The 22,186-nt window shown below is 42.4% G+C and overlaps 1 long non-coding RNA gene across 1 annotated transcript in view; it reads left to right on the top strand.

Annotated features, from left to right (window-relative positions):
- LOC129150884 (uncharacterized) overlaps positions 1-22,186 on the top strand; it is a 46,337-nt gene that overhangs the window by 3,960 nt on the left and 20,191 nt on the right. Inside the window, exon 2 of the long non-coding RNA XR_008557667.1 lies at positions 19,770-19,963. This is a non-coding gene — a long non-coding RNA (uncharacterized LOC129150884). The remainder of the gene's footprint in view (positions 1-19,769; positions 19,964-22,186) is intronic.

Genomic DNA, 22,186 nt, shown 5'->3' with positions numbered 1-22,186 from the left:
CTTGTGACTTAAGCAGAGAATTGTGGAAATTGAAAAAAGAATGAAAGGGTGCGCCATAGCCCTAACTGGTTTGGCTCAGTGGATAGAGCATCGGCCTGCGGACTGAAGGGTCCCAGGTTCTATTCCAGTCAAGGGCATGTATCTTGATTGTGGGCACATCCCCAGCAGGGGGCTTGCAGGAGACAGCTGATCGATGTTTCTCTCTCATCAATGTTTCTAACTCTCTATCCCTCTCCCTTCCTCTCTGTAAAAAATCAATAAAATATATTTAAAAAAAAGAAAGGTTGCACCATAAATTTAAAAAAGAAAAAAAGAAGGAATTCAAGTCAACAAATATTTATTGTGCATTACGTGCTGTTAGATGACTCATCATCCCATCATCATCATCATAAGGACAGTGCATGTTTGCAATTCTCCTTCTACGTGCCAGGCACTGTTTTAAGTATATTATATGTGTTAACTCATTTAATCTTCATAACAAAACTGCAATGGCCATACCTGTTAGTATAATCCTCACTGCAAGATGCTGAAACAAGGCACCAGAGGCTAAGCACCTTCCCAGAATTATCCAGGTAGTAAGTGGTAGAGCTGGGATGTAAGCCCAGACAATAAGTCTTTGGAGTCTGGGCCTTAAATCACTATATTATAATGTCTCTTGAGATATAATTTCTTTATTCAGGAAGGTTACTGGGAGATGGACACATAAATAGGTAATACCAACATTATGTGCACAGAAGACAGTACAGGTTTTTGGGGAAGCCCTAGCCAGCCCAGGGGATAAAGCCTGCCTGGAGGGCTTGGTTTCTAACCAAATCTTGAGGAGAGGGTAGGAATGAGTCAGGCAGGTGAAGGAGCAGAGAGAAAATGACCAAGGCAGCAGGAATAAAAAAGGTGTGTGTACAAGGAGAAACAAATAGTTTGGAGGTAGCATAGTATGAAGCATGAGGAAGAGGGTGGGGTGAGATATAGCTGGGACCCTAACATGTTAAAGGCACGCCATATGCATCTGTTGAATGAACACAAGAGAGTCCAACCAGGTATGGCTTTGTGGGCCAAATTAAGGAGTTCGGTGGCCTCCGAGGGGTGGGGGTTGGGGGGAGATTTAAGCATAGGAGTACTATGATATTAGAAAGATTACTGTAGCAACATTGTTGAAGATAATTTTTTCTTTTTCTTTTTCTTTTTTTTTAGGCTGGGAGGAAGGCAAGTTTATCTGTCTTTTCTAGAATGTTATAGGGAAAATTTATATCGGGAACTGTTTGAAAAATGGGCTAAGGAGTATGCCTAGAAGTTACAATGTTCTTTTTACTAAAAGTTAGTCTAATAATCCAACTATAGTATGTACTTAATTAAATACACAAATTAAACCATGACACCATCACCCTAAGGAATTTTAATATATGTTTGACTAGGTTTCTTTTCTTTCTTCTTTATTTTTCTTTTCTTTTAAAAATTTCCTTAGTTCCTTTCTTCCTCCTCCTCTTCCTCCTTCTCTTCTGCCTCCTCCTTCTCCTCTCCTTTTTTCTCTTGCCTTACTTATTTCAACAGGTGGCTAAATTGGTCTCAAATCATACCTCAACTTCACCACTGGAGTTAAAATGGAGACACAAAGACCATGTAGGAGACCATTGCAAGGAGCCAGGCAAGAGATTGTGCTGACAGCCTGAACTGGAAACATATTAGATATGGAGAAGAAGGGGCATGTTTGAGAAATAGCTAAGAGTTAAAATTGGTCAGCTATGTGTACATGGGGAGCTGGGGTGGCAATAGAATTAGAGGAGCTAGGAAGAATTCGGGTTTCTTGCCTGAATGGTTATCATGTAATTAAACAGAGCATTGGGCGTGAAACATAACTAGGAAGGAAGGTGACAGGTTTAGTTTAAGGCCTATGGATTCGAAGTGCATGTGGAAACATCCAACAGGAAGTAGATGGGTCTGAAACCAAGGCAGCTATGACAGCATTGGACATTGTAAATTCAGTGCGTGTTGGTTAGAGGCTGTGGTAGCTCATTTCAAAGACAACAACCATTCATTCCCTCCCTGAATGCACATGCCAGTCCCCCATCCACAGAAGGAGTTTGTTTACTCTCCTCTTGATTCTGATTAGACTTGTAAGTGCTCAGAGCCATAAAATGCTATGGAAGAGACTTCTGAGATAGTCTGGGACTTCTGAGTTTAAGCCTTGAGAGGACAGGCATTTTTTAGTTAATTCCTCTCGGAAGATTCCTCTTGGAACGTGGGATACTATGCAGTTGCCTTGCTATGAGGAAACCCAAGCTATGAAACCCCAGACTCATGATAATGAATAGTTGGTGTTGTGTTTTAATCACTAGTTTAAAATGGTTTAATACATAGCAGGGGAAACAGAAATCAGTACCTCAACGTGGAGCACTTCTAGAACAAAAACCAAATACATATGACATTGGCTTTGGAATCTGCCAGCTGGGAGGGCTTTGAAAAGACACAAAGGCTGAAAGCAGTGAGGAAATTGCTACTAAAGATTTGAGAATAAGGGCCATGAGTTATGGATTGGAAGAGTAATTATCAAAAGAAAGAAAGGGTAGGAATTTATAGCCAAGAAGCAGTGTGTCGGGGGTGGTGGATGAAAAATTAATCAAAAGAAACATCAGGAGTTAGGGAGGATACTGGCTAAACTTACCTAGCAGGATTCTTGCTGAAGACAAGCCAGGGTGATCAGACATCACCTGGGGGATGGTGAAAGATGAGGAATCTGATTAGATATCAAGAGTGATCAGACTTGGAGGATGGGGGATTCTGGCTAAACCAACTTAGCAGGATTCTTGCTAAAATTATACAATGCAGAAGTACACGGAGGCCCCAAAGTCGGGCCTAGTTGAAAAAGAGTTCAGAAAAGCTCTGTTATCAGTGGAAGCGGAGTTCTTGGGGTGCCAAGAGGAAAAGAATTTCCTGAGGCCCCCAGAGGAGGATGGGGTTTCATGGAAAGCTTTATTGATGATATAAAATTAAGGGGGTTCCCCTCCACCATCCCATCTCTGTTTATCTCACCATGGAAGAAGTCCAAACTTGTCTCCAGCAGGGCCAGAATTAAGACCACTGCCCAGAATTACTGTTCCATATTAAAGTGCAGTGCAGTCCAGTATCCTGTGTGTGGAATCCATGTGGCCATGGACCATGAGGCTGCTAAGGCCACATGGCTATGGAGAGAGAACAGGAGAGCACATGGGCGAGTGTGGGCCACAGAGCAAACAAGAACAAGAGATAAGAGCAAGCAAGAGAGAGGGAATGCTGGGGATTTTAACCAGGAACTTCTTCAAACTAACCAATTATCCTTTCAACACATTGCGGACCAGTAGTTTTATTGCTAGCTTTATCCAGTGGCCAGATAAGTTTCTATTGAATGAGTACAAAAAACATTTTACATAAATGTTAAAGGCACGCCTTAAAATTAAATACCCATTGCATTTTGAAGTTATTTTATTACATATTCTTACAAGCTAATATCTTTTTGAAGTATGATACTTCGTAAAACACTGTGTAATATGAAAACATGAGAATTCTCGTGATCTGTCCGCAATGTTAAGATTTCATGCTACCCATTGTTTCCTAGGCTAGACTGACAGGCAAGCACCTCCCTGTGTCACCCCAACTTCTAATGCGCATCTACCTATCTCCCTTCTCCCCGCCCCCCCCAAACAATCCCGTACCCAATGGGGAAAGGAAGGGGTATTAATCTCTTTGGAGGGACAATGCTGTGTGAAGCTGGAGCTTCCTGGTGAAGCTTCTCAGGTGACCCTGCTTACAAACCTGACTTCGCTTTGCTTTCTTTCTTTTGTTAATGTTAACTAGCTACTTACAAGGCTAACAGCTTGAGTAGAGTTTGGTCAACGAGAGAATCTGTCAGACTTCCCTATCAAGAGGTAGAGTCTATTTCCCCTGGGCTGGCCTTGTGACTGCTTTGGCCAATATGATGCAGTAGAACACCTGGGACTTTTGAATCTCCATCTGAGAGAACTGGCAGCTTCCACCTCCTTACTGTGGGACACAGCCCCCATCAGTGAGGCAGCTCCACATCCATGAGGCAAAGAATACGCAGAAGAATAACAAGGCCCTCAACTGTCAGCCCTTGAGCTCCCAGTCGGTGGCCAACACCAATGGCCAGCCACGCGAGGCCATTGTGAAGCTACGATCCCCCTTAGCACCCCAGCCAATTCTGCAAAAAGCAGAAGAATCACCCACGTAACCCACAGAATTGTGGAGATCATAATTTACTGTTGTCTTAAACCACTGAGTTTCAGGTGGCTTGTTGTAGCAACCTGTAACCAAAACAGATAAAGATCAACACGTTGAGATTGGATGAGATATCTCCAAGAAAGGACATAAAATAAGAAAACAAGAACAACTCTGGGGAAAACACGAAAGTTAGGTGGTTAGAAGGGCCCCCAAGGAGACTGAGAAGACAGGTTCAAAGAGATAGAAGGAGATCAAGAAGAAGCAACACCGCAGAAAACAACGGAGGGCTCCTCAAAGGTGGAGGAAAAAGGCCAACCCCGCCAAACGCAGCAGAGAGTTCTAGAAAGAAAAGCAAGGATGTGGAAATCTGCCATCAGCTTTGTGATGTGAAGTCATTGATAACCTTTGCAAAAGCAGCTTCAGCCAAGTGGTGGAAACAGAAGCCCAATTTCAGGGGGTGAAAGATTTCTAGTTGGGAAATTTTACTTAGTCATAGACAGTAACAACGAGGGGAAACAACAGGTACAGACATCTCTTGCCACCAAGTGTCTCGAAAGGAAGTCAGAGTAATGGGACATTTGGTAAATGAGGTCATGGGTCAGAGAGGTGTTATATGAACACATTTATGCTTTCCAATCAAGCTCTAGGTTGCCTCGATTTTTTTTTATTTTTTATTTTTTTTAGAGGACATCATCTGACTGGTGTGTGACTTCTGCTGCTAGTTTGTTTGTCCACATGGTTCTGCTCAAAAGCTCAGCGGAACTGACCTGGTACGAAGGGTGGCACTATGTGGTGTAAAGAGCACTGAAATTGGGAGTTCTGACTGGATGCCACCAGCTAGCTACAGCATGTCAGTTCACTTCCAGACCTCAGCTCCTTCCACATTCAATAAGGGGTAACGTTCTATAAAGGGAGTTCATTCTCAAAAATTTCTACATGTCATTATAATTTATTGTTCTTGTTGTTCCCTGAAAGACTGGTGTGTGACTATGGCTAAATCACCAAACTTAAGCAACATACATGCATCTTAATGCCTTTCCCTAAAGCACACACAATATCTAATTTCTAGCCCATATCCTATTGAGTTGGAGCTTGGGTATAAGATATTCAACCAAGGGCCAGGTCCTTCCTGAGCCCTCAGAGCCAGGGTCACCCAGAGCAGGTGATTCTGGGCTGCAGGGTTGATGACTAAGACCTTCCCCTTGGTTATACCTGGGGCAGAGAGGTCTGTGGGCAAACCCAGGGATACAACAGGCTGCCAAGCAAATAGGGAAGAATCGGGGATTTACCAAGTAGTTTATTCCCTAAAAGGACAGGTATTCTTCAGCTTACATGGGTTGGGGTGACAGACCTCTGTCCCTTAATATGCTGCAGAGATGGAATACACACAAGCCTTTCAGTATCTCTCCCTCTTGAGGTCAGTATTGTTCAGCATCTTTTTAAAAAAACACACCACACATTTAAAATCTATTGGAAAATATTATTTCTGCATCAGCTTCTTTCTTTTTTACTTCTAATTTATACTTTCATTTTTAATCTATGGGGTGCCTTTCTTCTCAGGTACACTTAGAAATAAAGCCAGTGGGTAAGTGGTTTTTGTACAGTTAGGAAATGTATTTAATGGGTATTACCATGCTTTTTTTTTTTTTTTTTTTAGAGAAAGAAAATAGGCTAGAAAGAAAAATCTTATTGCATCTCTCACAACTGCCACCCAAACCCTAATATTTTAATGTCAATATTATTAGTGTGGCCCTGGCTGGCTTGGCTCAGTGGATAGAGCGTCAGCCTGTGGACTTAAGAGTCTCAGGTTCGATTAGGGTAAAGGGCACATGCCTGGGGTTGTGGACTCGATCCCGAGTAGGGGGCAAGCAGGAGGCAGCTGATCAATTGATTCTCATCATTGATGTTTTTATCTCTCTCTTCCTCTCTGAAATAATAAAAATACATATTTAAAAACAAAAAGACTTAAAAACCTACATCCAATTTGCTTCTCTAATTCTTCTACCTCTATGTCAGTACAGGAAATTCTACAGGCAAATGTCTCTGCTCTTTGTCCTTTCCTCTCTGCTCCTTTAAAAAAAAAAAAAAAATATATATATATATATATATATCCTATCTAATAAAAGAATAATATGCAAATTGACCATTACTCCAACACACAAAATGGTTTCCCCCATGTGGTCAAAGATGGCTGCCCCCATGTGGACACAAGATGGCCACCACAAGATGGCCAGCAGGGGAGGGCAGTTGGGAGGGACCAGGCTGGCAGAGGAGGGAAGTTGGGGGCGACCAGGCCTGCAGGGAAGGGCAGTTGGGGGGGGACCAGGCGTGCAGGGGAGGGCAGTTAGGGGTGACCAGGCCTGCAGGAGAGGGCAGTTGGGGGGACCAGGCATGCAGGGAAGGGCAGTTAGGAGTGACCAGGCCTGCAGGGGAGGGCAGTTAGGGGCAATCAGGCTGGCAGGGGAGCAGTTAGTCATCAATCAGGCTGGCAGGGGAGTGGTTAGAGGGTGATGAGGCTGGCAGGCAGAAGCAGTTAGGGGCAATCAGGAAGGCAGGCAGGCGAGCAGTTGGGAGCCAGCAGTCCTGGATTGTGAGAGCGATGTCTGACTGCCCGTTTAGGCCCGATCCTACCTACCGGGATCGAGCCTAAATGGGCAGTTGGACATCCCTCGAGGGGTCCCAGATTGGAGAGGGTGAAGGCTGGGCTGAGAAACACACACCCCCGTGCATGAATTTCATGGACCGGGCCTCTAGTATATATATATATATATATATATTTAGTGTGATAGGAGGAAAAATATATTTGTGGCAGAAAAAAATAATTTCTTATTCCCCACCAGGTTCTAAAGAGGAAGGTCCTCTGAGCATTAGTGCTAAGTGGGATGGTGAGTGTGTGGAAGGAAAAAGGGGCCACACACTAAACCTGACCAGCTCAGGGGAGGCCTACATGGTGGCCTTACAAACTTGGAGTCTGAAAGTAACATCATAGGGTGGTCTGAAATGAAACTTTCTAATTAAAAGCGAGTCATGGTAGGTAGTCATGTCAGGCCAGTATTTTTCATAAATAAATAAATAAATAAATAAATAAATAAATAAATAAATAATTTCTTTATTGTTGAAAGTATTACAGTTATCCTCCTTTTTCTCCCCCAGTACTCCCTCTACCCTGCTCCTGCCCTCCCCCCAGGCCTTCCCTGCATTATTGTCTGTCCATGGTCTATGCAAATATGCATACAAGTTCATTGGTTAATCTCTTCCCCCTCACCCCCCCCCCCCGCCCCTGAAATATGTAAGTCTGTTGTATGCTTCAGTGTCTCTGGATCTATTTTATTCATTAGATTCCACGTATAAGTGAGATCATGTGACACTTGTCTCTCTCTGACTGGCTTGTTTTGCTTAGCATAATACTCTCCAGGTCCCTCCATGCTATCTCAAATGGTAAGAGATATTTCTTTTTTATAGCTGCATAGTATTCCATGGTGTAAATATACTGTATCTTTTTGGTCCATTCATCTACTGATGGGCACTTGGGCTATTTCCAGATCTTAGCTATTGTAAATAATGCTGCTATGAACATAGGGGTATATATATATATATATATATATATATATATATATATATATATATATTTTTTTTTGTTGTTGTTGTTGTTGTTGTTGTTGTTTGTTTGTTTGTTTGTTTTGATTGATGTTTCAGGTTTCTTAGGTTATATTCCTAGAAGTGGGATCACTGGGTCAAATGGCAGTTCCATTTTTAATTTTTTGAGGAAACTCCACATTGTTTTTCATAGTGGTTGTACCAGTCTGCATCCCCGCCTAGTAGTGTACCAGAGTTCCCTTTTCTCCACATCCTTGCCAGCTCTTGTTGTTTGTTGATTTATTGATGGTAACTAGGTAGCTAGGCTAGTATTTTTCCCTAACAAAGGTCAAGCCTTATCTTAACTGAGCTTATTTTTTTTTTGCATTTGCGATAACATATCTGATAACATACCTTTGGGATCCTATCTAATAAAAGAGTAATATGCAAATTGACTGTCACTCCAACTCACAAGATGGTTGCCCCCATGTGGTCAAAGATCATGCTCCCATGTGGACACAAGATGGCCGCCGCAAGATGGCCTGCAAGGGAGGGCAGTTGTGGGCGATCAGGCCAGCAGGGGAGGGCAGTTGGGAGGGACCAGGCCTGCAAGGGAGGGCAGTTGGGGGCAATCAAACCTGCAGGGGAGGGCAGTTAGGGGTGACCAGGCCTGCAGGGGAGGGCAGTTAGGGGCAAACAGGCTGGCAGGGGAGTGGTTAGGGATGATGAGGCTGGCAGGCAGAAGCAGTTAGGGGCAATCAGGAAGGCAGGCAGGCTAGCCAGCCATCCTGGATTGTGAGAGGGATGTCCCAAATTGGAGAGGGTGCAGGCTGGGCTGAGGGACACATCCCCGTGCGCAAATTTTGTGCACTGGGCCTCTAGTTATCAAAATAGTTTCCTTTTCCTAGACCCCTCAAAGCATAACCCCTGTACCAGAACAGAGACCTCAAATTCACTCATTGTTATTGTTATTGTGTGAATTGTTAACTGTTAACCATCCTATACACACTGATGTAAAGTAAGTATGTGTCTATTTGTTTTACTTTTTATCTAATCCCAGAGATTCCTCCCCGCTTTGCCTTCTCTCACACCCTAATCTATCACCAATGGATTTCATGGAACCCCCTTACTCCTCCTCCTTTCATTGTAATATATAAAATAAGGTGTAAAACTGCCTTTATCTGGAGCATTTTCTTAACCTGTTAAGGTTTTGCTTCCCGGCAATTGTTATTGGTTTGGCTCAAATAAACTCATAAAAATTCTTACAGGTTCAGACAATTCTTACATTGACAAGTGAGTGTACAAGTTGGGAGGTTTTGGAGAGCTAGCTTGTGTTGCTTAAAGAAAAGGAAGAAGGAAGAGAAAGAGTGGGGGAGGGAGGGAAAGAGAATTCAGAGGAGGCTAGAATTACTGGTGCCTGTCTATTTAATGAGGGTGGTGGGGGCAACAGAGCAGCTATTAGCTGAGAAGAAACTTTGCAGGAAGACCTGAGATGCTGTGTGACGTAACACCCTCCACCATTTCTCTCCCGTGCCTTCTCCAGCTTTCCCCTTCGTGTGCTGGTTGGGAACTTAGACTCTAGAGCCAGATGCTTTGTTTCAACTCCTGAACCCACACACACCACTGGCTGTGCAACTTTGAGTGATTTAATCTAGCATCTGCATGCTTTGGTTTTCTTATCTGTAAAACAAAGACAATAATAGCACGTACCTCATAAAGTTCTTATCAGAATTTAATGTGTTAATACATGTAGAGGGTTTACAATAGGCCTCACACATACTTGATTACTGCTCACCAATGCTTTCTGAAATTCTTTTTTTTTTTAATTTATGTTTTTTGTTTTGGGGAGGATGTGACAAAGATCCAAGTTCTATTTTATGGTAACAAGATGAGAACAAAGACTGCTCCTAGGGGTCAATTACATCTGAGGCTTTTAAAATAGTTATTACTACTATTGTAATTATTTTACCAGCTAGGGCTAGCCCTCCCTCTTAATATGCATCCACACATTTTTCTTTATTACCTTTGCATGTACATCCATTGATTTTCCTTTATTCAAGGAATCCATATTCCTTCATTTATTTGACAAATATTTATTGAGCACTTACTACTTTCTACATGTCAAGCATTGTTCTAGGTCCTGGAAAATAACACAGCCAAGATCCCTGCTCCCACCGTGTTTATGTTCAGACTACCACTTGAAAACAACGAAACGAATGAGATCGTTTCTAATACGGTGAGGACAATGAAACATGATAATGGGATGGACTTAAGGACTTGAAATTGACTTGGACAGGGTGGTCAAGGAAGGCCTTTCTGAGGACATACCACTGGAGCTGAGAAGTGAATAACACAGAAGAGGCAGCCACATGAAGTTATTAGGCTGAATATTCCAAGCAAGAAAGGAAAAAGTCCAGGGACGTCAAGATGAAGAAGTCCTGGTGTGTATAAGCAATTGGAGGAAACCCAGAGGGCTAGAGCCCCCTGAGTGAGGGCAAGAGTGGGAGGACATGAAGTCAGAGAGGTGGAGAGGAGCTATCTCTGCCAGGCCCCCAGATGTCTTGGAAGGGAAGTGTATGTTTTATTCTAAGTGCAAATGGGAAGCCACTGGAGAGTTTCAGGCAGAGGCGTAACAGAATCTAATTTACCACGTGCAAGGAGATATTGATTTAATCCTTACGGTGTGCAATACACAGTATGGAGCCTTAAAGGAGGGTATCAAGACGAATAGAAAAAAAGCCAGACCCTCCTGGCTGCTATGTGGAAAATAGATTGTGGAGGGGCAAAAGAGGAAGCAGGACGTCCATTTAGGAGAATTCTAGAAGAGAGAAGTAGGTGCTTGGGCGGGTGGTAGCTGGTGAAGGGGGTAGAGATTTTGACTACATTTTGGATATAGAGGCTTCTAATGACTTGCTAATGGATATTGGTAGAGGGAACAGAGAACTGAATGATGACAAGGAATATAGACTTTCTAGAAAAAATTCATTCAGAGAAGTCACAAAATGAACAAACAATAAGACAAACAGCAACAACAACAAAACTTGAGAATTAGGAGAGAATTTGATTTCCTAAATTGCTACATTATCTCATTTAAAATCTCCAGTTTCAACAAAAAAATTTCAAACAAGAAAGTATGACCTTTGCACAGGAAAAATGTAGTCAGTAGAAATTGTGTCCTCAGGCCCTAACTGGTTTGGCTCGGTAGATAGAGCGTCAGCCTGCGGACTGAAAGATCCCAGGTTCAATTCTGGTCAAGGGCATGTACCTTGGTTGTGGGCACATACCCAGTAGGAGGTGTGCAGGAGAGGCAGCTGATCGATGTTTCTAACTCTCTATCCCTCTCCCTTCCTCTCTGTAAAAAATCAATAAAATATATTTTAAAAAAAAAGAAAGAAAAGAAATTTGTCCTTCAGAAGCACAGATATTGTACTTACTAGACCAAGACTTGAAATCAACTCTTTTACTTTTTAAGTTTTTCCCCTTTATTTTATTATTTTTTCCCACCACCATTTATCTCCAATATACTCTCTTTCATCTCTACCTACCTGAAATCAACTATTTTAAATATGTTTAAAGAACCAAAGGAAATCATTTCTAAAGAACTACAGAAATGTCTTCGAAGAATGACTCTTTAAATAGAAAATATTAGTAAAGCAATAGATGCAAAAATATACTCTAAGTCCTTCATATTTATAAAAAAAAAAGGTTTAAACAAATATATCAAATATTAGCATGGCTTTCAGAATCACAACCAAGCAAATTTAATGATGAATTGTTTTAAAATTTACTATGAGTTGTAATGCTTCATTCAAGTTGTTTCTCTCTCACATATCACTGTTGATCCTCCTTTTCTTCTCTCTTAGTTATCTCTTGTTGCATAACAAATTATCCCACACCTTACGACTAAAAACAACAAATATTTATATTATCTCACAGCTTGTGAGGATCATGAACCCACACAAGGCTTAATTGGGAGCTTCTAACTGAGGATCTGCCACAGAACTGCAATCAAGGTATCAGCTACGGCTGCAGTCATTGGAAGGCTTGACCAGAAAAGGAGCCACTTCCAGGTTCACTCACACTGTTATTGTAGTTAGCTAGTCCTATATAATAAAAGCCTAATATGCTAAGTGTCCGGTTGACTGGTCAGCCATTCACCCAATCAAAGCATAATATACTAATGACATGCTAAGGCCACTTAACCACTCACTATGACGTGCACTGACCACCAGGGAGCAGACGCTCTGATTGGTAGGTTAGCTTGCTGCTCAGGGCTGGCCAATAGGGACTGAGCAAGATGGGCCAGACATGCCCTGGAGCCCTCCCGCGGTCCCTCCCTGGCTGGCCAACCTCCCGCGTCCCTCCCCGGCCCAGATAGTGCACCGGTGGGGTCCCTTGGTCTGGCCTGCACCCTCTTGCAATCTGGGACCCCTTGGGGGATATAGGAGAGCTGGTTTCAGCCCTATCCCGTGGGCCAGGCCAAGGGACCCCACTGGTGCACAAATTTATGCACCGGGCCTCTAGTTATTAATGAAGGAAAGGAAGCCAAGGGGAGCATGCATCTGTTTGACATTGTCAAACATGGTCAGGTGGGGAGCATGAGCCTGTTTGCTTCAGGATGCTGCAGCTTAACAACCCTCCCTTCCCCCATATAGGAAGCAGGCTGCCCTCCAGTACAGGATGGTCAGGGGGTGAGGGGCAGCAGGGAGAGATAAACACATGAGCAACATAAATGAAGATGATGCAGGGGAGAGGCTTGACCATAGGCCTGTCAGTCTAACCTGGGAAAGGGATCATTGGCTAGGGGTTGGACCCACCAGAAGCCCATGAAAGCTTGGGAAGTTGATTGGTTATTTTGAGTAAGCTCCTGGTTAAAAACCCAGTTTAACAAAGAAGCTCTCTCTCTCTCATGCCCACCCTGTAATGCACTCACCTGTTCAAGAAGCCACAGTCTTTTTTATAACCTACTATTTTCATAACATCCAATTATTTTCTGCCATATTCTATTTGTTAGAAGTTAGTAAGTCCATCCCACACCCAAGGAAGGGGATTACACACCTGCAGAGATACCAGGAAGTCACCTTCTACCCAGTCCCAACCACTTTTGGTGGGCTGGACTGTTCTTGGTAGCAAATAGAAGCAGGAAAAGTAATAACAGTAGCAAGTCTTCACGATTGCTGATAGCTCAAGCCAATTCAATAAAGCCATCAGAGGAATAGTCACTGGTGGCCTCCATACAGGAAGACCACCCCTGGAAAAAGTAAGGCAATGTGCATTCAGACACAGTTGTCAGATTTACTACATGTGACCAAGTCAGAAAGGAAAGTATCAGGTCTGCATCAGAACTTACTCAAGAAGTTCCCAAGTCCACAGTCTCAAGTACAATTATTTGCATTTGGACTCTAAGATCCTTGTCATTTCATCCTTTGTTCAGTGCACAAATCTTCCCAAACTCCTCAGCAAACCTTTCCCAAAGGGATGTTACTTTTCCTCCCCTAATTACAGCCTCCTTCATTTGCATGTGACTTTTCTCATGACAATATCATTCACACAGAGGAGGAAGCACCAGGAATGCTCCCTTCAGTTGAACTCCAACTGTGTTGTTGGCTCATCACACTCTTGCAAGCAAAAGAATATAAACATTTAACAGCCTCCCCATTCTTCTCCCCTCTGCTCTCCCACAGTGACTTGTTGTTTGGTGCAAGTTCCCATGAATTCACGAACTTAACACATTCTGTATCCATAATTAAACTGTGTATTTTCCTTTTCTAATGAAACACTGTTTTTCTGATTAATAGTTCCCCAAATACTGCCTGTTGCCTCTTCTACCCTGGGATGGATACCTTCAAAAACAAACACAGATTTCCAACTTAGATGAAAATGTCAAAAAGTCCAATAAGGTCACAAAAGAGCAATCAAGTAGTAATCAAAGAATTTACTTCATTTATGTTCTGCATTTCCATGATACCATTCCCCTACTTCATTGAAAGTGTTGGGCTTTTCTAGAACATAAATGATTAGAATTAAACTTCAAACACCCAAACCCTTTCCACTCAGAGCTCTAAAAATGGATCATTAGCCCGGTTGAGCGTTGACCTATGAATCAGGAAGTCACTGGGTCATTGTTCAATTCCCGGTCAGGGCCCATGCCCAGGTTGCAGGCTTGATCCCCAGTGTGGGGCATGCAGGAAACAGCTGATTGATAATTCTCTCTCATCATTGATGTTTCTATCGCTTTCTCACTCTTCCTTCTTCTCTGAAATCACTTAAAATATATGTTTTTAAAAACGCACAAAAAACTGATCATTATTACTCGGATAAAAATTCTATACTCCTGCTCTGCATCCCACCATTTCCTGGCAGTCAGACTGCAGAATTGTCAACTTCCTGATCCTGGTCTTCCATATTCATGAAGCTAGTATTAACATGATTTCAAAAAGTTTGAAGTCCCCTACCTAAAATTGAATTCTCACAGTGTTAAACACACACACTCACACACACAAACAACAATAATAAAAACTACCTCTGGAGTCCCAGAAAGACCAGTATGCTGGAATTGATTTGAATCCCAATACCCCACTTTCTACCTAAATCATGTGACTTGAACTCTCTGTATATGTTAATAATCCTTAGCTCTGAGAGCTTTGTAGGTGTATGTGAGATAATCATCACTGATTTAGCAACTATTGCTTGAACACCTCTTGAGTAGAAGGCCCAAGGGGTAAGCTCTGCAGGATACAAAGATGAATTAGATAAAGATAATGCCCTTAAGAAGTTTAGAATATAGAATGGGAGATTAAAATCAGTAACTATGATTCAAGGTAGAAAGTGGTAAAACACCTTCAACCAGATCCCAGAGCCAACACCTCCCTAAGAGGCCTTCCTGCGTGCCATTGAATGTGGGGCTCATTCACTCTCTGCCTCTGCACCTTGTTTCAGTTTCTTACAGCAACCTTGTTACATAACTTTCTCATGGTTATTTAACTTCTAACTTACCAGGTTTTGGTCAGTCTCTTTCCTGAACATGTGAACCTTATGAGAACAGAGGCCCCCTCTGTCCTATTCATCACTGTAAAACGATGCTCCAAGAATACCTGTGGATGAGCAAATGAGAGATTCAAACTTCGAAGTTAAAAGACTGCAGAGATTATTTCTATGTGTAAACACTAACAATTTTCCCAATAGCAAAATTCTGGTCTGTGAGTTTTATATCATTTCTGGTGAAATCTAAGAGGGGTGTTCTCCCACAGGACTGAGCCTGGGGACTGAGCTTGAGGAGAAGATGTCATTGAATAAGGCTGGAGGATCCCATCTCCCAACCAGCCCCTGGAGAAACAACCCCTAATTCTCACCCTAGGTATAGAATGACTGATTTATGCTATCTTCTTGGAGAACAAAAAAGAAAATCAATTCTGTTTGATAAAGGAGCTTTTTCACATTGTTCTTCATGAGTCATTTAACATGATTTAATTTCGCACATGTCAATGCCATATTGAGCGAATATATAAACTTATAGCAGAGAGCCTTTAACCTTTAGAATACACCTGAAGACTAATGTATAAAGTCCCAATAGGATAACTGCCATTCAAAATAGAAAAAAGAAAGCCCTAGCCAATTTTGTTCAGTATATAGAGCTTTGGGCCTCGGACGAAAGGGTCTTGGGTTGGATTCTGGTCAAGGGCACGTACCTCGGTTGCAGGATTGATCCCCAGCTATTGTAGGGCTGCATGAGGGAGGCAACCAATGGGTGTGTCTCTCTCACATTGATGTTTCTGGAAAAATATCCTCAGGTGAGGATTAACAAAACAAAACAAAAAACTAGAAAAACACACACACACAATACTATAAACATTCTAAGGTAATCTGACTAGACAAAGTTTAAACAACCCAAGAAATATCCATGCCTTGTCTGAAAAGACTATAATTAAGTGTCTAATATAAAGAAAATAGCCTATAATTCCCACATTTCTTTTCTTACAGTCCTTGTAAGATCAATAATAAAACACAAGTTTTTACAATTTCATTATAGTTAAATTGTATTTACTAAAAATTACCTTCTTCATCATTAAAATAATGTTTCATTCAATAACTATTGCAAGTGTCAAACCAATTTACACAGGTTTGCCTCAATTTCCATACTGCTAGACTGGACTCAATTATTTTTGTTTGCAACCTCAACAAAACTTCTCTGCACTGAATGGCAATGAAAGGAAGATGACTCGTGGGATGAGAATTTGGGGGTCATTAAAAAATGATTTCAGTCTTGATGTTTGATATAAACCAGGGGCTCAATTAATAGTTCTCAGTTGTTGGAATTCCTCTGGAGTAAAAGTGACTGATGAGATTAAGAGCCTCTCCAGCAAGAGAACTCGCATTTATAAGATTCCCACTGTACACAGTAACTCTACATGTGCTGTCCTGCTTAATCTAGTGCCAAAAACATCAACCAGCTATGTATTATTTACTACCAGGCGTCTCGCACTGTGCTCTGGGGATTTGGTGGTGTGAAGAAATGAGGACCTACACTCAAAGGCCATATATTTAATTTTCATAATAACATTTTGAGGTGAGTGACTACTATTCCCACTTTATATACTGTGTAGGTTTCAATGTGGAATTAATCTATGTCTATCATGCTGTGCCCAGTAGATGTCCATTTGTATGAAAGAGTGAAGAGCTTTATGAGGGAGAACTTACTAAGGGAGGATGAGCGCAATGATCTTTATCCTATTGAGAGGGTCAATAAAATATGACATCCTTGAAGCAACTCATAAGAATTTGTGTATGGGTCCTAAGAAGGTAAAAACAAACACAAATAAACAAATAAGCAAAAAAAAAAAAAAACAAACAAACCCAAACAAACAAACAAAAAACCAACCCCAAACAAAACAAAGAGCCATTTCTCTAAAAAGTGTGTATGTCCATAGACCATAAGCAGCAAGCTTTAGTGCCCCATCGTTGGCCCAGACTAGAAAGTCACCTGCCCATCTATTCTCATCTATTCTCCTCCTTTCTTCTTTCCTAACATAATCCCAACTTTGTTCAGTTCTTCACTCTTCCTCATAAAAGAGGAAACTTACTCTGGGGAAACTGGCCCCACACCCACTCTGATGGTGGGCTTGAGTGGTGTTGATGTCACCCCTCCCCCCTTGCCATTGATTGTCTCAAATGTGTGTGTGTGTGTGTGAGGCGGGGGGTGGGGGGGGGTGGGAAGGGGAGTGATGCAATCCACCTTTGCTAGGATCTGGTGGGAAAATTCTCTCACATTCCTTTAGGAGAATTTCCAGAAGCATTCTCTTCTCTCTGGACATGGTTGTGGTGGGCATGTTCTGAACCGGCTTCAGTTGTTTTATTGACCAAATTCAAATGAAGCCAAAACACAGAGTAGAACAAAGCGAAGAGAATCATAAAAAAACAGAGTTGAAGCCTCTGGAGTTCATCACCCTGAGACGTGCTCTGGCAGCAACTAACCCTCCTGATTTTATTCTCCTCATTGTCCATGTATTAGAGGCCTCCTTATAGCTGGGCACAGGGCCATCCAGAATAAAGACTTCTCTTTGCAATTTGGCATGTCCATGTGACTAAGCTCTGGCTGATGGAATATAAGCAGAAATGCCATGTGGCAGCTTCTAGGAACCTTCCTAGAAGACAGCTGGTTCGTGACACCTTCTTTACCCTTTCCTCCTTCCTGCTGTGGGAGCATGTACACGATGACTGGAGCTCTGGCCACCACCTTGGACTATGACAGTAGCGACTACCTTTTTAGGAAACGACAGAGCAGTGAGCAGGAAGAGCCTGGAAGGAGCTGGAAGCTTGTCCACATTTTTGTTGAGCACAGTTGTGATAGAGGCTCTGGTCTTCCTATCTCTGGCCTTGTATGTGTGTGAGAGAAACAAAGCTCATTTCAGCTACTTTTAGTTTGGGTCTTTGTTTCTCTTAGTTTAACCTAATCCTCACTGGAATGTAAGTCTTCTTACCTTTGGACTTCTACTTTATTGTCCCACAAACAATAAATTCCACTTGTTTGATCCAGATTGGGTTGAGTTTTCTATTAACCTGCAAACAAAAACATCCTACATAATACATGAGGCGAGGCAGCCTCATCCCCACTTGGCTACAAACTACCTTAAAGCATTGGTGGCTCAGAGCATGCAGCATATTGATGGCTGCACCAGGATAAACATGGCATTAGAGAGGGGGTGCCCACAGGAGACATTACTGCCCAGTGGTAGCCAGAAGATATAATGACGTCTACCAGGAGGGGGAAAAAATGAAAATTTGACTACTACTCCACATGGTAGTTAACATGATAGCTCAGTGGATTCATCATAGACTTAATGCAAGAGACCCCAAGACTCTCAGAAATAGTTGAGTATCTCATTGCCTAGATGAAATAAGAATGAATAGAATATGCTTCGTTACCTAAAGTTGACCTCTTTTAACCAACAGGTTGGTGAAAACAGAAAAGGTTGAACTACAAATATGTCAGTGAACAAGTTCAAAATAGTTAAATAACTTGCCCAAGTTTATGTCACTAATTCCACAATGCGAATCAACACCAAGTCCTTAAGAAGGGGCATTTTAACATTGTTTTGTTCCTTAATATCGCCTTCCTCTAAACAAATGCACTTTTTTTTAAACCAAGGATTTTCTAATATTGGGTGAAAAACTAAAACATATTTATAAAAATACCCACTGACCCACGATAACTGAAGATTACCTATCAGGAAAAAGGGTAACTGGATGTTCCCTTCTAAATATAAGTTCTATGATTCCACTATCGATCCCTACCTATTAATATAATTGAAAGTATATGTTTGAGATTCAATCCATATAATTTTAAATAATGCATATATTTCTCCATCATCTTAAATAAGAAAATACAAGATTTAATTTGCTACTGAAATGATTCAAATAATTTTCACTGTTGGGTTGTTTAGTTGTTAAAAATTGTCTTCCCAGTTTCAACCAGTCAGCCTTAGCTTCAGAACATGTGCAACTTAGTGAACCTGGCAGAGAGAAAAGACAGGCATTTTTGCAAAGATTGGCCAGAAAATGTGTGATTTTTTTTCTCCTGCAGGCTGTTGGCTTACCAATTGCAAAGAGCAAATCTCAAGAGATTCAGAAGCTCAATTTGAATAAACAAGCATAAGTTTGGATGCTTATCAAAACTCTGGCAAAACTAGGCCAGAAATGGACCTGATTTTCTAGTGAGGTTTCCAGTATTTCCTGTTTCCAGTAGAACTGGACTATCTTGGGAAGAGTATGCTAACAACTGGGACCAGCTGGACATAACTGGAGAACACTCAAAGACGGAGAAAGAAAAAAAAACTAGAGAAAAGATAGGGCATGCTGCTTCAAGCTGCAAGAGAGATGGAAATAATTAAAATACAGCACTGAAAATAAAGTACTACTGGACTTGCTGCTTCTTTTATTTCCCTAGGGGGAAAATCTGAAGTGTTTTTATTCTTTCTGCCTTTGGTACTGCCCCAGAAAAGAGATCTACCTGGTGGGCCTCCCACCATACAAGCCTATCCAAGGCTTAGAGCTCGGGAGAGAAGGGGGTTGTTTATCTACTCATAGCCATTACTAAGTTACTGTGAATCAATAAGTTGGAAGAGGTGAACATGCAACCTATGATAAATAATAGTCTGATAATGAGTCACCCTTCCCCGAGCCAAATAAGGCTATGCTCACTCATTCCAAAGAAGTGGGTAATAAATCTATTTGGAGAAAGATGTTCCAAAGAGCCAGGGTAACCCTCTGTGGTAAACACAATTGATCAAAGCACAACATCTCTTCCAACTCCTCGCTGGTGTGCCTGCCTGCAGAGGAGGTCAGAAAACTAAACAGTACTTCCCAGCCTTCCTACAGCTAGAGTTCTGGGTATCACTTGGATTCCACTGATTGGAATCACTAGTGCAAGATTTGAGGTAGGGAGTGGGATGGATGCTACACTTCTGCTTCTGCTATTTCTGCAGGCAAACACCACCATGGCAGATGTAGTGCAGTCCCAGTAACCAGCTGCTAGTGTCAAGGTGCAAGCCATCCATGCGGCAAGTATGGATTCCAGAGCTGGCAAGCATCAGGGGCTCACCGATGATGGCATATTCTTGACGATGTTGGTGTTCTGACCGTGTACCCTGATTGTACTGGCTTCCCGACTGTGGCAGCGGTGAGTGGTTCTGGAGCCAGCAGCTGTAGCAGCAGCTTCCACATCTGGCAAGCAGCTTCCTCATTACAGTAGCTACTTTGGTGTCCTTGTTCTAGAGCATGGCTTTGAGAGTTGTAGAGCATGGCTTTGGATACAGAACTCAACTTCCCTAATAGTTCTGTAAGCCACTGAATACTCCTTAAGAAATGCCTTTCTGTTTTATTTTATTTTATTTTTTTAATCCTCTTCAGAGGATATTTTTTTCCATTGAATTTTGGGGAGTGTGGGTGAGAGAGAGAAAGACAGAGAAACATCGATGTGAGAGAAACACATCAATCGGTTACCTCCTGCATGAGCCCTGACCAGGGCCCAGGCTGGAGAGACTGCAACCAAGGTATGTGCCCTTGACCTGAATCAAACCCAGGACCCTTTGGTCCACAGGTCAACACTCTATCCACTGAGCCAAACGGCCAGGGCAATGCCTTTCTGTTTTAAAATGACTAGAATGTATTCAGTTTTCTGCTGCTGAACCCTAACTGATACACCACCTCCAGAAGATACATCTACAGAAATCCCAACCTCCTCCCAGTTTTTGCACCTGGACCCCTTAGACTCTTGATTCCAATAATTACAGGCTGTTGTTGTTCCTTGTGATTAAGCCCCTTAGGATAAGCTGAATGAGGGGTGAGGGTGGAGTAGAAAACAGAAGGGGTGTTTCCAGATTTCCAGGAGTTGCTTGGCCGAGGGGTTTTACCCAGGAAGCCATTTCTGAATTAATGAGTTGTGAAGAAGAGAGAAAATCAGAAGCCAGGAAATGGAGCCAAGGTCAGAACAGAAAAGAAAATAAATTCTGTATTTAAATGGGAGTGGCTGAGATAAAGATAAAGACCAAGGATGAGTTAAAAGGCCTGTGGCTAGAGAAGCTGAGATTGTGGAACAAGGGAGAGATGCAACTCTAGGTAAGACCGAGTTCTTCAGATTGTTGTGGTCAATTGGTCCTTAAGAATTAGGTAGAAATTGGCTCAAACGCCCATCCTACACATCCTAGTAAATCCAGTTTTCCTCCCAACACACCAAAGTGCCTTGGAAAGGAGTGTTGACTCATGCTTCTAATCACCACAGGCCCTCGCTTCCACTGTCTTCAGCTCTGCTTTGTGCTCCAACCTCAAGAAGAGCTGTACCCTTTATTCCCCGAGGTATTGCCCTCAGGCCACCACGTCAAACCCTTCCCTTCCCACACTGTCACCAGTTCAAGACAGTGTGTAGCCGACTTCACGCGAGGGTTGGGACATTACATCACAGCTTATTATAGAAAACCACAACTTTGAAAGAGAGTCCCTTTCTTAAAAGTTCCTTGACCAATTTGGCCTTCAAACAATTCTCTTTGGCTCTTTCTTCCATTTGGAGTCCTGCTTCATCCTCACGTAATCAAGACCCTCCTCTTCCCTCCAGCAAATTCTTATTTATTTTTTTCTGTGGAGCACTTTACATTTTTGTCTGCTTCCTCATCCAGTCTGGCCTCCCCAAATGGCCCTTTCTCCAGCCAAAATGACCTATTGAGACAGCTTGTCTCTTAAATCATGGCAGAAGGCATAGTAGAGATGTTTCTATGGAGCAAAGTCCCAGAGGAGAGATGAGCGATGACATCCAGGCTCAGATGGAAGGGGTGATTCACCTGAAGCCCCTCCCACTGAGAAGGGAGGAAAGCAGCAGGGAGCAGGCCACGGAGGAGGCAGCAGGTGAAAGACTGTTCCTGCTCTCATTCCTGTAAGGCTGGAAGGCCAGTGAGCAGGTCCTCTTTCCTTTCAGCCCTGGTGCCTTCCATGGTGGTAGAGCATGCTGGCTAAGGGCCTGCCTGCAGCACTAGGCTGCCTGAATAGAAGTCTTTGCTCCACTACTTACCAGCTCTGTGGCTTTCAGGCAAGTCTGCATTTGTAAAATGAGGATAAAAGTAGCATTTATCTTGTAGAGCTGATGGGAGTATTAAACAAAGTGCATAGAACAGTGACTGAAATACCTTCAGGGCTCAATAAAAGCCAGCAAGTGTCATGGTAAGAGAAGTGCCCTCTTAAAGTAACCAGAACGGTGGGACACATCTAAGACCCAGCACGAATCAGTTGGGCAGGAGAGTAAGATGGAGGGGCAGAGCTCCTACTCAGCTATTTAAGAGCTTAAGGTACTGCCCAAGCTGCTTAACTTGTCCAAGGCTCAATTTCCTCATCCATTAAGTAGAGGGATTATGCC

This window comes from Eptesicus fuscus, chromosome 2 (assembly GCF_027574615.1).
Source record: "Eptesicus fuscus isolate TK198812 chromosome 2, DD_ASM_mEF_20220401, whole genome shotgun sequence".
Lineage (NCBI taxonomy): Eukaryota > Metazoa > Chordata > Mammalia > Chiroptera > Vespertilionidae > Eptesicus > Eptesicus fuscus.
Note: the sequence above shows the minus strand (reverse complement) of the source record. Positions and strands in the feature narration are given on the sequence as shown.